This window comes from Periplaneta americana, chromosome 6, assembly GCF_040183065.1.
Source record: "Periplaneta americana isolate PAMFEO1 chromosome 6, P.americana_PAMFEO1_priV1, whole genome shotgun sequence".
Classification (NCBI taxonomy): domain Eukaryota; kingdom Metazoa; phylum Arthropoda; class Insecta; order Blattodea; family Blattidae; genus Periplaneta; species Periplaneta americana.
This window is the reverse complement of record NC_091122.1, coordinates 90,457,398-90,470,993: the sequence shown is the minus strand read 5'-3', so window position 1 is coordinate 90,470,993 and position 13,596 is coordinate 90,457,398.

Sequence of the window (13,596 nt, the reverse complement as noted above, 5' to 3'; positions counted from 1 at the left end):
TTTACCTAAAATCCGAGGTCTAGTCATCACATATTTATGCATCACTGAAAATCGCAACCTAAGTCCCTATTTACACTTGCTATTTGTCGCGCAACATCAAGCGCTTTCTGTCGGCTATATGTAGCATCACCGTTTACACTTGGCAGATTTCTCGTCCACAAGTCGACGCAAGTTGTTGCGCTTTCTGTCGGCTAAATGTAGTATCACCGTTCACTCTTGGCAGATTTCTCGTCTGCTACTCGAGGCTAGTTGTCGAGCAACGTATGAATGATGTGGTGAGCCTTTTAAATGAACAGAATGGATTTCAACAATAAAAAGTAGCTGAATTAGCTTCTGCAGCTTCAAGTGTTTTGTTAACTTGCACTAATGAGAAGCAAAAAAAAAAAAAAAAAAGAGAGAGAGAGAGAGAGAGAGTGAGACTGGGAAAGGAGATGGAGGTCCAGAAGGCAGGAGAAAGGGTTATTCCATGTTCTCAGTAAAGATTTCAAATTGGAACAAAATTGTCCAATATATATTTATCATATTAAAATGAATTGAAAGTTTAATTTTTTTTCTTGCATATTGACTTCTGATGTTCTTTATTTTTGTTTTGATGTCGGAGGGAATAGTATTGGGACGAACTGACTCCAAATTTTTACAAATAAACTCCAGTGCATTTTCCCTCCGAATCCTATTGTGATAGTCCTTATTTCTGATGTCATAAAAGTATAGAAATTCCTCGTAAAGCTTGATTATTTTCATTACTTGGTTTTTGTTTCACTCTGACATGATGCTACAAAGCGCGCGGAAAGAGAGAAACAGCTGATTAAAAGTTGTCTGCTACTGCTTTTCCGAACCATGTTCGGGTCCTGTCGCGTCAATTCGGCTGGCCCACCTAGGAAATGTCGCACAGAAATAGATACAGCTTCTACTCAGCAGATGTCGAAAGGAAAGGAACGAAATCCGTACTGCGCATGCGCCCGCGCTGTAAGTCGAACGACAAATAGCAAGTGTAAATAGGGACTAAAATATGGAATGAACCACAATGAGATTTAAAATAAAAAAAAATTATAATATTTCTAATACTCTGGAAACTGAAATAACACTCACCTCTGCCCAGACGTTTGTACCGGTAGTGCTGGAAACATTTTTACACCCTACAAAGTCAATTTTCCGGCACTGTATCTGTATCTCACTCAGCAAATGTTGCCGAGCAACAGAAAAACACTCGCTACTATTTTTATGTTTATCCCTATCAACATGGGCAATTCACTGCCTGCTGGATCGCATCTTATCGATGCGTAACTGCCTGCTCATTCCTCTTTCTTAGCATTGAGTTTCGCGTGGAGCATTATTGTCCAGTTTCGACGCTAGAGCGCAGCAAGTAACTGCCGTTGGTTTGGCTGTACTAAATGTGTAGAAATAATTATAGTGTTTTATTTGTCATCTTATAAGTAATTACAGTGTTTGTAAGTGATTATTTATTAATGATATGATTTTCTTCTTTAAAATACATGGAAGGAAGGAACATTAGAGTTGAAATACATTTGATTTTGTGAGATATAAAACTTCGTTTCCTGAAATAACAATATTAATTTTATTATAATATATTTGCAATGGTGTCTTGTTGTGTCCCTTTCTGCAAAGCGCACAGAGGAAAACTGAAATTCAGAAGATTATCATTTCATGAATTTCCATCTAATAATGAGCTGCGGGAAAAGTGGTTAAATATTATATCAAGAGAAGGTGACAAAAGAGGAAGTAAGTGGATTCCTTCTGATCGTTCATGTGTGTGTAGTTTACACTTCAAACAAGACGATTTTAAAGAAGATACGAAATATAGGAAACTGAAAAATTTGTCGATACCAAGCATATTTCCTGGATATCCTTCATACAAGAAACCTTCTGACAAGAGGAAGAGAAAAGCCAGAAACTCAAGTTCATCATCCTCCGGGAAGAACAAAGTCTCAAGATTGACTACACAATGTTAGGAGGACATTGAAGCCGAATATCGTGAGAAAGACGTAGAAGCCGGAATTATAAAAGACAAGGCAGATGTAAACGTAGATTCCAGACATATTGCTGTTCAAGTAGGCTAAATACTGTAAGATTAAGTGAACTGGAATATCATAAAAAATTAAATAAAAATCTTCGAGCGAAAGTGTACAGACTTGAAAACAAAATTGTGGAAATAGAGAAGGAACTTCAAGAGGCGAAGGAAGAACTTAATAACTATACTGAGAGAAAGTCAGTAGAGAACATAAAGAAATCAGCACATGATGGCGACAAAATGGCTGTATATATACTGGATCAAATTAGAAATTAAAAAAAAAAATGTCCAAAATGGTCCGAGCCAACTATTCGGTACTGCTTATTTTGGCGAATATCGTCTCCTAAAGGCTACGACTTTGGAAGAAATTTGAAATTAATACAAGCACCGTCGCGCAGCACATTAGATAGGTATATGGGCTCAACGGAATGTGGAGTTGGTGTTTCCCCTTTAATTATACAGAGACTTAAGTTAGAAGCCACAAAATGGAATGAAATTGAGAAAGTAGTTTCTCTTATATGCGATGAGATGGCAATAAAAGAACGCTTGCTTTATAATAAAGAAGAGGATAAATTTTTTGGTTTAGTCGAAGCTGAAGGAGTTTATAATAAAGAAATAGGAATAAATCCCGTCTTAGCCAACAAACTTCTGTGTTTGGTTATTCATGGATTATCTACCAAGTACACAATACCGACAGCATATTTCATGGTACGAAATTTGCAAGGAAATGATCTGCTCTTATTAGTTCAGCAAGTGTTAAAAGCTGTAGAAGACTGTGGATTTCATGTGCTTCGGCTTGTAACTGATAACCATAGAACTAATACTGCTATGTTTAAGGGTTTAGGCGGCGGAGATCTACAGCCTTGCGTAGTACACCCATGTAACTTGCAACGTAATTTATATTTAAGTTTTGATTACTGTCACATCATCAAAAACATCCGTTCACAGTTTCTAGACCATGATATGGCAGACAAAGAAGGAACGATCAGTTCAAAATTCATCAAGGAAATATACAGGATACAAAAGGACTTAGCTGTGAAACCCATTCGATTTCTAACAAGGAAGCATGTCGAACCTAGTTCCTTTGAGAAAATGAACGTTCTTTATGCTGTACAGACATTTTCACTGGAAGTTACAAGCACTTTGGACTATATGAAGGAGAATCATTTACGTCTGACATCTCGGGTAAATTTTTCAGAAGCAGGACCAACAATACGTTTCATGAAAAATGTGTACAAATTTTTCACTGTACACGACATAAGCGATAAAACACAACATCTACGACGAAGCAATCCAGATAGTATGATGTTCTATTCTGCAGCTGACGACCGTCTCCGGTGGTTGAAAGATGATTTTTGTGACTATATTAATGAGCTACAAACTGAATCAAAAACCCGTAATTTGAAAGGATTGACAAAAGAAACTCATGGCGCCCTAATTTTGACAGCTGAATCGACAGCTTCTTGCATCGTTCATCTTCTACAGAATGGCTTTTTCTATGTATTGACACGGGCTTTTTCTGGCGATCCAGTGGAAGCAATGTTCAGTGCTATAAGAATGGGTGGAGGATGGAATGACATGACAGACTCAAGGACAGCTCAAAATGCAATAAACAGAATTTTAAAATCTGGCCTTTTGATTTCGGCACCAGATGCTAATATCGCTCATGAGGAGAGATCAGAGATGACTGGAAAGGGATTGTCTCGTGAAGAAAATAACTACTGTGATATATCTTCACAGACTACTGTTATTCTTCCCCAGCATATCTCTGTTTTACTCGAAAGCATTTACGAGCCTTGTATGCCTGTCTTCATCAATCTGGGAACAGCATCCCAAGCATTGGTATGCGGATATCTGGTGCGTGTGATAGAGGAAAAAACATCATGCAGTTCCTGCGCAAACGATGTATCGATCCCGCCAACAGCAGCGCCTTTGATGGGACTTATACATAAATTAGATAAAGGAGGTCTTCGATACCCAAAACCAGATTTTGTGAGCTTAATTATAACCTTGCAGAAGTTCGTTGAAGGTGCATTACCTTACTGCATGAAGTCTGCACACTTACTTCAGACAATAACAAACTACGTTCTTCCGACTCTGGAACAGTGCGATATCCTAAAGTGTTCTAATGAGAAGAGCCATTAGGCGCTTGTAGCACGCATTGTACTGCAGAAGTTTGTGAAACCATTCCTCAGTAACATCGGAAAGAAACACACCAACAAAGTGTTTCGATTCTCTAGTCAAGTTAAACCGTTGTCCAGGAAAGTTCTCAAATTATAAACTTACATAACATAAGTTCACTTACATAAATTTTCCTATTAAGATCTTCTCTTCTTCTTTCTTGGCGCTACAGTTTATTGTGAACCTTGGCCTCTTCCACGATTTTCCGCCAGTTGTCTCGATCCTGCGAAATTGCTTTCCAATTCCTGTATCCCATCTTACATACGTCTTCCTCAACTCCATCCAACCATCTTATTCTTGGTCGTCCACGGCTTCTTTGGCCCCCAGGATTTCCATTTAATATCCTTTTAGGAATTTCTACGTCATTCATCCGTGCCACGTGCCCAGCCCGCCTTAATCTTGCTGCTTTTACTATATTTCTAATCTTTGTAGATGGAATACAACTCATTATTATATCGCCTCCTCCATCTTCCTCTCTCGAATACTGGGCCAATTATTTTACGGAGTATCTTCCTCTCAAAAGCATCCAAATTTCCAGCGTCCTTTTTTGTTAGGGACCACGTCTCAGCAGCATATGCTAGTACAGGTCTTATAAGCATTTTATAGATAGTTATCTTTGTGGTACGAGATAAAATTCTTGAACAAGTAATTTTCTTAAGGCGAAGTAAGCTCTATTGGCAGCCATTAACCTCTGCTTAATTTCATAAGAAATATCATTAGAATGAGTAACTGTTGATCCCAGGTATTTAAATTCATCCATTCTCTCGAAGCTATATCTGCCTATTGTTCTTGACGATGGCATATTTTTGAGGTTTGCCTTTTCACAAGCCATGTATTTAGTTTTCGACTGATTAATGGTCAATCCCATATTCCTTCCTGCCAGTGGCGTATACTGGTTAAAGGGTTTGGGCTACCGCTGACCCTATTATTACACAAAATATATCTAACAATTACTTTAATTTTAATTACTATGGTAAAACTAATAATACAAAATTATTACATTATGTTATATTATAAACTTTTTCTTTTGTAATTTCCTTGGGCTACCGCCGGTAGCCCCGGTAGCCCGCAAAATACGCCCCTGCTTCCTGCCTTTTCTATATTCAAGAATGCATCTTCCATTGCCCTTCTAGATCTTGCCACTATATGTCATCGGCGTATGCGAGTATCTGCACTGATTTATAAAATATGGTCCCTCTGCTAAGTAGGTTTGCATCTCTTACCACCTTTTCCAATGCAACATTAAAAAGGAAACACACCAGCGTATCTCCTTGTCGCACACCATTCTTAATATCTAATGGATCTGATAACATTCCTCTGACCCTTATACTACTGACATCTGTCATTGTCATTCTTACCAGTCTCACCAACTTTTCAGCAATATCTAGTTCTCTTAGAGCATTATACAAATGTTCTCTATTAATGCTATCATAAGCAGCTCTAAAGTCAATAAGTAGATGGTGTGTACCAACTCCAAATTCAATAGTTTTTTCTAGAATTTGCCTTAATGTAAAAATTTGGTCTATGGTTGACTTGCCTAGAAGAAACCCACATTGATATATACCTATTTGCTTCTGAACCATTGGGAGAAGACGATCGAAAAGTATATTTGAGAATACTTTATACCCCAGATTAAGAAGAGTTATTCCTCTGTAATTTTCACACTCCACTGGATCTCATATTAAGATTTTAATAAAGGTAATTTCTTGTCATTTTAAGTGTAACTTATCTATCCTCTATTATATTACAGCAACATCAAGTGGAAAGGATCAGAATACAATATATCGTTAAGCACATTGAATTATAAATTCATATTTCCAAAAGTACGGGGTAAATTATCTGTTTGCACTATTTTACTCGGCATTTCTTTTCGGGGAGGAGGGAGAATTTTTAATGAGCGCAAAATTTATCACACGTCAAATGGGCCTTTTTATATATGGGGAAGTTACTTTCTGGCAATACTGAACTTAATAAAACAGTAGACCAAGTGTCGTATAACAATTTCATGGATTGAAAGAAACTGCAGGAAGATACCACCATACTGTCGTTAATTCAAACCGTGATTTCCAATAATCTCTAAGCTCGGTTAAAGGAAGCATATATTTTTTCGTAAATATGTTTAAACTTGTTTAAATATTTTATATAAGTTTCAGATATTATTTTTATTACGTTAATTGATTTTAACAATAATTTTAGTAACTCCTAAAGCAAGTATAGGCCTACTTGTTTGGATGTAGTATCGCTTAGAAAAAAGTTAAGTTTTAAGTTCAGTATTAATAATATTACATATTAAGCATTGCGGAAGGATTCGGAACCCTGGGCCATCGTTTCTCTAAGCAGTGGCGTATACTGGTTACAGGGTTTGGGCTACCACTGACCCTATTATTACACAAAATATGTCTAACAATTACTTTAATTTTAATTACTATGGTAAAACTAATAATACAAAATTATTACATTATGTTATATTATAAACTTTTTCTTTTGTAATTTCCTTGGGCTACCGCCGGTAGCCCGGGTAGTCCGCAAAATACGCCCCAGTCTAAGCCATTGTCTCTTCTGGTACTTAAGACTTCGTAATAATAGTTATTTTAGGGTACTTTGCCTATACTGATAATGTTAATAGTGGTGGGCACTACCTGCCACTTAGCGGCAAAATAACTTTTTTCAAGACTCCGCACATAACCGTGCGTTTTTTTTTTAAAGCAAGACGTAAAGCGCTGCAGCAAGACCGTTCTTTTATTACATTTGCTTCACCGTCGCTGCAGCAGCGCTGTAGCAAGTATGCAGCAAATCAGAACTTCGCTTTACGAGTTTGCTGCAAGATCCATCATGGCGGAATGTGTGTTTTGGTCTTTTGCAACGTTTATTATTGTCAAAATCCAGTGGCGTATACTGGTTTAAGGGTCTGGGCTACCACTGACCCTATTATTACACAAAATATATTTTAAAATCCCTATAATAAAATTCCTTACCTATTTATATGTGAATTCCAGACGTCTTGATTGGGACGAAAATACTTTGATGACTTCGTCATTGAAATTACAGTTGGGCCGCTTGCGAAGTTTCTGTAGAAATGACTTTTCAATGGACATCAGTGCCAAGCCGGATAAACGTTCTTGTGTACGAGTTGATCTACAGTAGGATTTTATTCTCTTCAACGCAGAAAATGTTCTTTCTACTGATGCTGACGTAGCTGGTATTGTCACAATTAATGTTGCCAATTTAAGGACTTCAGGAATAACTTGGTTCAGCTGGTTTTCATATATGGCAGATAATATTTCATGGATAGGTTTGTTCGAAAAATCAAAGACTTCTGCTGAATATATTACACTTAGTTCAATTTTCAAACGTACTTGATCAAAGTGACTGTTATAGGACTGAAATAATTTGTTTAGTGCCTCATTCGGGAAGTTTTCTCTATAATCAGAAATTTTTTGAGAATCTAGAAGATGTGTGAACTGAAGCTTTCCATAATCAGAAAATCTGTCAGTAATTTGCATGTGCATACGATCTAGTATGCTGTAGTACAGCTGCTTGTATTTCAATTCATCATCTCCTTTTCTTCGCTTTAATGGTGGTTCCATTGTATTGGCTGAAGAATTTTCATTTTCCATATTACTCCATATGGACGGAAACCCACTACGTCTGAACTCGGATATAGTATTTTTTAACTCTGATACCTCTTGCAAGCAGTATGCTATGTCTAGACTTTTTCTCTGAAGAATTTTGTAGAGCACATCTGTATGTGCGAACACTCTAGCATAGACTTCAAAAGAAATATATTCTGAAACTGTGTGAAAAAAATACAAATATCCTTGAGCCTGCACAATTACATCATCATCCCAGTTTTCTTCAGAGTCATTACAAATGATATTTTCAAAGAAAGCAGTCAGTTGTTCTCTGTATTTCTTTACTGTATTTACAACAAGCCGAGATGTAAAATTCCATGTAGTTGGTGCTACTTTTGGGAGTTTCTTGTTCATAAATTCCTTGAGTTTTTCTGATCTTTTAGGAGATGATGAGGAAAAATGCAGCTAAACCCGACAGTGTTTTGAAAAAAATGCGGCATTCTGGAATGGTTGAAGTAGTTTGTTGCAAAACTAAATTGAGAACATGGCTGTAACAATGGACAAATAGTGCTTGAGGATACTTTTCTTGAACTTTTGTTTTTAAGCCATTAATATTTCCCGCCATAACTGAAGCACCATCGTATGTCTGTGCAATTAACTTATTGCCGACATTGTATTCTGCTATAACACCTCCCACATGCTGAAACAAAGCAGCAGCAGCAGTTTTGTCCGAACTGACATTTGTGAATCCTATAAACCGTTCTTGAACATTGGCAGTACTGTCGACGAATCTTAAAACAGTGGACAATTGACTCTGATCACTTGTCATCAACAACAATGGCCACAAAAGGTGCTTCTTCTATTTCAGATTTTATGTTCTTTATCATAACCCCACTTATAGCAAATATTAAGTCATTCTGAATTGCGGGAGAAGTACCACGAAATACTGTTGAACTCTCAAATGATTGGCCAGTAAATAGTCAAATTCACTTAAGGAACTTAAATATTCAATATAACTTCCTCTATTGTCTGATTCCACACTCTCATTATGACCCCGAAAAGCCAATTCTTGTTTTCCTAGAAAGCAGACTGCGTTAATAAGACGCAGTAAAATCTCCCGATTTTTTTTTTTTCACAAGAGCATTGTGTTGGTTGATGTGTAGAGCTTTTTTCTTATCTAGCTGTAAATCAATTCTTGTCTTCCCAAAGTTTGCAAAGTTCATGCTTCTATAAATATGAGCTTTTGATTTGTCTTGTTTTAGGACTGCCGTTCGAAGGGAGTTCATATTAGAAAACCCCTCTTTTGACCACACATTAGTATCGCGGCTAAAGAACAAACATGGCCAGCAAAATAGTTTAGACAGTTTAGAACTACCACACAACCAATTCCACTTACCATATGATGTTGAAGTGAAATGGCGTGTGTACTCTCGCTGTTTTTCTTTTACGTCCATGGACAAATTTAACTCAGGAGTTCGTCTTTCCATTTTCACAATTTCAACTTTCTCGTTGTATGTACGACGGTTAAAAGGCACTTTTAATAAACCTTCTATTACACAGTCATTTTCAACACAAACATCTCCAGAAACTTGTTCTGCCATATTTTTCACAATATCACTTAACTGGGAAATTAAAAACTTAATAATTCACAATTAATATAACTCTTAGACACTTGAACAAATCACAAATTTAAAATACTGCACTGCAAGAACACAATCACATTCATGAGTTAGCGTACTAAGCGTAATGTTGCTTCGCGCCTGCGAAGAAACCGATCACGAGAGCGGCAACTCGCCCGGCCTACACTAGTACACTGCACGATGGAAACAGAGGGGAGCGGGGGATGGGCAGTTGTGCGAAAGGACAGCGTTAGCGGAACGGTCACAGGCTACCCCTTGTATAACTGAAAGAATTAATTGTATATAGACACAACACATAAGACAAGGCCGCTTCAGAACAGTAATTGGCAGGGCTCTGTTGTTTTAGGATTCTTATGTAGATTCAATTTCACCTGAAAGAAAAAAGTAGCATCTATAAGTAGTAGTAGTAGTAGTAGTAGTAGTAGTAGTAGTAGTAGTAGTAGTAGTAGTAGTAATGATAATAATAATAATAATAATAATAATAATAATAATAATAATAATGACTGTAAAGTATGGAAATTAATATTGCAACGTAATATCAAAAGGCGATTTCACACCATCAACTCTTATCATTTAGTACAACAAATCTATTATATTCAGTTGAAATCACCAGTAGCTGTTCTTTCCTCCATTTTGTTGTTGGCTGATTTTTCACAAGTCTGCTATGATATGCAGCACTATCCATGACAATAACGCATTGCCCTAATGTTCTCAGGTCAACAACTGTGTTTGCACCCACTTCTCAACTACAGGGCTAATCATAGCACTATGGTAGTCCTGACTTTTCTTTCAATTGCATGAAAAAATTAAATCAGCACCTGCAATAAAAATTATACCTGGGCATATAATTACGTCACATGCATGATACCAACATTTACAGCTATATGAATAGAAAATGATCAACATGTTAGGTTGGGTCTACGATAGGTTTAAGTAGGCTAATATTTAGGTAATTCTCCAGAAAAGCTACACCAAAGAAGGCATAATTTTATTTTGTTTAATTGATTTCTGTGATATTTACATAGTGATGAACACGTGGTTTTAGTGCACAGCCACAAATACTTTCAGCACAAAAATCCTTTGACACTTACCCGTATATTCTAATGCATTGTTGTAGTCCCTCCCTCAAAGTTGTTACTAATTACCAATATAACATGCGAGAAGTCCAGGACGAAGAGAAATGGTTAGTTTCCCAGTAGTGCGTCCTCGTCCTCTCGAGTGTTATATCTTAACAAGTACTTTGGGTGGGGTAGCTTTTCTGAAGAAACACCATATTTAATATTACTTAGACCAGTCATGAATAAATTATTATGCCAGAGTCAACGTTCCTATGCTTTATAGAGTATGTTATATAGTTATTATATAAAACTGAATTATTTTTAAGCACCATAACAGGCCAACATTCATGTAATATTTGCTGCAATATCAAGTTAATAATTACAATATGACTTGTATTTTCTTCGGCCGATGTGGCATGTAAATTGTGATCTGAACGGTTAATTTAATACCAAAAGAGAAAACTGGAAATTTACTTTCGTGCTGTTTGATTATTTGTTCGTCTAATTTGTAAATGTATTTAAGCTATCACCTACTGCAGTATTACAGTATCTTAAATGTATTTAGTTTGGCAATATGAAAATCACTGACTTGATTAAAGATCTAGGCCTAACCTAAAAATTTGTTTTGTTTGACCACAATCATGAAATTATTAGTGCAAACTCCTAAAACTGAATACCACTTTGAAATATATGCTTAAGAATACTTACTCCTAATAATTGTCCTATTCTGGTTGTAATTGCTGTCTCCGTTAGCATAATTCCTTCTTCATTATCTTCTTTCTTCAACTCATTATACACGTGAACTACAGATTTCTGAAGCGTACTCTGAATGCCACACATTTTCTTCCTTGGAGGAGTCACTGCAATACTATTTCATTTTTTTGACATAGTAATAAAAATCTAAACACGAAAGAAATTCATTAAAATTTGAAATAATATTTCTATCCATTACCCACGTGCATTATCACGCCCAAATATATTATATTTATTCGTACTTATCTGACTATTCTTGAATTATAACCACAACGCAACACATAAAATAACTATTATGTATTAATATTAATACTAATATTAATTAATTATTAATAAGTTCGAATTTCACTATCTTCCAGTAACCGGCTGAGAAATCTAGTACAATTTTAATTTAATGGAACTCCAGTACCGGCAAATATTGTCGATATTTGCCTCAGCTGCGAACATACCAGTTACAAAATCACTACCATTTATAGTATTTGTCAGTATCGAAATTCGAAACGAAGTTGGCAAAAGAAAATTCAACCTTCAAACTAGAAAATCACCATAATCCACTAGCATTTGTAGTAATGGGGGAAAAATGGTTAGGTTTCACCCTTGGGGTATCAAGTTACCTGGTCTTCCCTATAGCAACGGTTTCTCCAGTGATGCCACCTTGACAACTTGTTTCTTTTCGAGAGCAGAGAGCGCATATAAATCTAACAATTACTTTAATTTTAATTACTGTGGTAAAACTAATACGGTAATACAAAATTATTACATTATGTTATATTATAAACTTTTTCTTTTGTAATTTCCTTGGGCTACCGCCGGTAGCCCCGGTAGTCCGCAAAATACGCCCCTGTCAAAATCGTCTAGTAATAATAATTCCATGTCATTATCATGGAAGTCGAAATTATTTAACATGTTTGGTTCTTTTAGGGTTAAATTTATTACGGGAGAAATAGAAGCCAATATTAATTGTCCACCATTTTGCAGTCAGTTGATCTACTTACGTTTTTTTTCGACCCTCATTTTGCTGCAGCAAAGGCATGAAGCGCTTTAAAAAAAACGCACGGTAAGCGTTGATTGAGCAGGCAGTATAAACAGCCATAGGATGTGATTGTGGTGGCAGCACTGGTTACGTACTTCAGCAGCAAAAGTAAGCTCCGTATTTGTTAAACAATCGAGAGGTAAAACAGTGTTTTAATCGGAAAATATTAATATAAACTAAATATTTAACTTGTTTCCTACAGTTACATATATAAATTTCATAAATACGTAAAAACTAAAATAGTTATAATTGAATATTAGTTCCTAGACTCCCAATCAGCTGATCCGGCCGCCATATTGAAATTGAATAGTATCTGACCAGTGCTAAAACCACTCTGACTCATTGTATTTTTGCTGTAATTATTTATATTTTATAATATTTTGCTGTACATATTTATATTTTATAATATTGAACTGTTGTGAAACTACCTGTAAAGAACAAAATATATTAGGTAAGAGGTGAAGTTAAATGTAAGAATAATTTCGTGTCTTATTATAGTCTAGGCCTAATTTAGTTTAGTATAGTAAAGCTTAGAAGTGTTTGTGCTAGTGTCGTGTGCCGTGTGAATAATACAAGTGAAGTGAAGTGATATATTAAGAGGTAAGGTTAAATATAAGAATAATACAACTTCGTGTCTTGTTATAGTTTAGGCCTAATTTGGTTTAGCATTGTAAAGTCAAAAAGTGTATGTGCTAGTGTGAGTAATAGAACATTAGTGAAGTGAAGTGAGTGAAGTGAAAATGTGCATTATGTCAGATAAGTGTCGTACATGTCGAAGGAAAGTGTGTCAAGGTGTAAATTGTATACAATGTAATATATGGTTTCATTGGGACTGTGCAAATATGCTGAAAATGTAAATACTCAATGGAAATGTAAATATTGTAAACAATTAGATATTGTAAAGGAACAGGCGGAAACCATCACCCATTTACGCAGACAATTAGAGCTTGCTAATAAGGAAATTGCAGCCTTGAAATCTATAAAGCCTAAAGTTAGAAGTAAATCACCAGAGTTGAAGGTGGTCTCTAATCAGAAGCGTAAAGGGAAGAGTTCCAGTGTCCCTAGTACTGCCACTGCTACCTCTAGCACTGAAGTGGAACTGAGCAACAGATTCTCTGTTCTGGATTCTCTAGAACCTGAATCTGATGCTCCTTCCAACTCGGTATCGGAGCCCAAGCATAGGAAGAAGATACTTTTGTTAGGTAGCAGCCATGGTAGAGGAATAAGTCAACGGCTCCAGGCTTCATTGGGTGAGAAATATGCTGTTACCAGCTTTTTCAAACCCAATGCTTCTCTGTCCAATGTTGTAGGGGATCTATCTGCGCTTGCT